Raw genomic sequence first — 3453 nt, forward strand, 5'->3', positions numbered from 1 at the left:
TCACGAAACATCAAGGACGCAAAGTAAATAAGGAAATGATTTTAAAAAATAACAAACGTTTATTTCACATTGAATAAGTAAATATTACACAGGACGCGATAAACAAAACAAACCGAAAGGAGTCTAAATGAATTCATTCAGCACTTTAATTATTTCATTCACTGGAAAAATGATATTGTGTACTACATTCACAGAATTGTCCGCTGTGTGATTTCGCCTGAAGTTTTATTGCATAACGCTTACTTACACCCTTCTTTCCACTAAGAAGCTAAGCCAGACTGTGGTGTGGTGTAAGTGCTTGGACTTATGCAGAAAGAACAGAAAAAGAAAATAACGAAGAGTCCTGAAGAACACACTGTGGTGTAACACTCCTGTCATTGAGCAACGCAGCCCAAGGCCAGGCTTAAGCCTGTGTGTGTGTGAGGGAGCGCTTATTGTCTGAGAATCTTTTCCGCTGTCTGTCTGTCGTCTGTGTGGGAGGCAGACGAAAGGACGTGTCCCGTCTGGGTTAACATCGCACGTCTTCTTTTTTAAAAACCAAAACAATCTTTTTCTCATTTTGTCGTGCACTTTGAATATAAACGCGAGGAGGCCGTGCATGTTTGCGTCAGGCTAGCGACTAGCCGTTAGCGTTGTTGTACGTTATTCGGGGGTCGTCATGGCGCTGGAGTCACTGAGAAACCCAGACAGAGTTTGTTAACGAAGTAACATAATTGAGGTGCAAATACTAACACACAGCGAGTTGTTCCCACATGACCGCGCAGCGCGGCTTTTCTTGATGGGTGTTGTTCGCTGTTTCAAGGAAGTCGACATGTTGCGCAAGATGGCGACCTGACGTGAAAACCGCACGCATTAGAACCCACTTAAAACTCAGCAAGCCGCTTAAACCCCGTCGATTAAAACCCCATCCGTTATTACACACGGTCAGACGCCAGATTAAGTCTTAAACCCTGTAAAGAGGTGTTCCTAATCCAGCGTTTATACGATGGTGTTCTTCATCCTGTCCTGATCCACACACTCAGAGTGTGAGGAATACGGGGGGTTTCCCTGTTTTTATTTATTTTCTGGATACAGCAGCGGCGTCAGGTTGAATCCCAGGCCAGGGAAGTCTCCGACAATAAGCTAGCATTAGCGCTAAAGATACGGATTTACAGCTCAAACACAGCGGGGTGGTCTTTATTCCCGCTTTACAGACGCACTCGGCCATGGCAGCTTCGGGCTTTGGCTCGATCAGAACTCCTCGACCTCTTTCTTTGAATCTCGGCACTCAAACACTTGTTTCGCTCATTACCGTCGTCACCCAAAAGCTTTAGCGCATCCAGACGATTTCAGATCGCTTAAAGGGGTTTTGCCGATTCTTGTTCCAGCTTTGAAGGCGGGATATTTATTTTGCGGGCTGCGCAAACACGGCATGAAAGAGAGCAGTGTGCAGGAACGCTCATCAAAGCGGAGGAGAAGCCGTGACTAATGCCGAGAGGAGACAGGGAAATTTTTAATTGCGAGCTAAGCCTCGACTCTTACACAAGCACGGCGCGGCCGTGTGCAAAATTAATGGCGCGTGATGGCGTTTCTCAACAATGCCGTTTTTGTTAGAATCGTGTTAATGGATCAAGAAATCCGAAAAAACATCACGAACGACATCAAGAGCAAATACGCTAAATAAACGATTCTAATAATTCCTAGTAAAGGTGACTGTTAGGACATATAAAAATATCAAATCCAAATCGTTTTCATAACGACCCCAAGTGTTTTATTCCTTTTATACCGCAACAATTTACTGACAATTACACAATTTATTATTTATTAAAGAACAAAACACTGAAAGTATCATTTTTATCTGTTTATAGTTACATCTAATGTCAGTGAAACAAGTTAGTTCCTGTTGTCGCTTATGTCACAGCAGCTGTAAACATCAGTTCGCTCATCAGCCCAGTCTTTATTCTCTCTCTTCAAGTTAAAAAGACAAAAAAAAGAAATAAAACGTTCATCTGTTCTTTCCTCTCGAAGGTCTGAGACGTAGAACAGTTTCGTATTTTTAAATTGTATAGTATATATATATATATATATATATTAAGTATGCTTTGGGGTACAATATATTTTTGTGAGAAAGCTTTTTATTCCTTACGGAATATAATATTATTATTTTAAGCATCAGCTGTTTGAGTGTTAAATCTGTTTATTTAACCCAAACATTTTTGTGCATTTTCTTGAAGGGGGCCAATACTTATTCACATAAACATATCTTATATTCCTGAATAACTCACAGGACGTTTACTCTGCTGACGTGAGAATCAAAGTGAAGTTCACTCACTCACAGCTCCCGGCTGCTCCATCTTTCATCTGCTGCCATTACACACACACACACACACACACACACACACACACACACAGAAATGTGCTGCCTAATAGCCGTGTCACTCACACAGACAGGCAGGAAGTCTGACTCTCAGACGGCTCAGTAACGCGACACACTCTTGGTGCGTGGATGTGACAGGAATTCTGGTATCATGCTTTCATACATACACACACACACACACACACACACACACACACACACACACACGGGCTGGCAGATCAGTTAGGTCACTGCAGCATTGGCCTTTTCATAAAACAATTAAAAAGTTCATTATAATGAGTTTTATTTCTAATGAGAATGAGACAGACAGACAGAGAAACAGACAGATACAGAAAGACACACCAGAAGACAGACAGACATACAGATAGATAGACACACAGAGAGAGAGATAGACAGAGAGAGACACAGACAAAAAGAAAGACAGAGAGAGAGAGAGAGAGACAGAATGCAGGCAGACAGACAGACAGACAGACAGACATAGACATACACAGACAAAAAGAAAGACATACAGGAAGAAAGACAAAAGGTCAGACTGATAGACAGACAGCAAAGAAGAGAGAGAGACAGACAGACAGATTGACAGACAGAGACACACACACAGACAGACAGACAAACAGAGAGAGAGAGAGAGATAGACAGATGTGCAGACAGAGAGAGAGAGACAGACACACAAAGAAAGACAGACAGATATATAGACTGACAGAAAGACAAACTGATGAATAGACAGACACAGACAGAAATAAAGACAAGCCGACGGACTGACAAACCAACTTCTATAGACAGACAGACAGACAGACAGACAGACAGACAGACAGACAGATGTTTTACTGCAGACTTAAATTCCAGGACACATGAAGAGTTGTGATGCAGTTCCATAGTGTCACCATCTGGCAGTCTCTCTCTCTCTCTCTCTCTCTCTCTCTCTCTCTCTCTCTCTCTCTCTCTCTCTAACTATCTCTCTCTCTCTCTCTCTCTCTCACACACACACACACACACACACACACACACTCACTAAATATAATAATTGAAGGAGAAATCTTTTGATCCCCATCTAAATATTGTGAAAGACAACTCGGCCCCTGTGACATTTTTTCTCC

This window comes from Ictalurus punctatus, chromosome 8 (assembly GCF_001660625.3).
Source record: "Ictalurus punctatus breed USDA103 chromosome 8, Coco_2.0, whole genome shotgun sequence".
In the NCBI taxonomy this organism is placed as follows: Eukaryota; Metazoa; Chordata; class Actinopteri; order Siluriformes; family Ictaluridae; genus Ictalurus; species Ictalurus punctatus.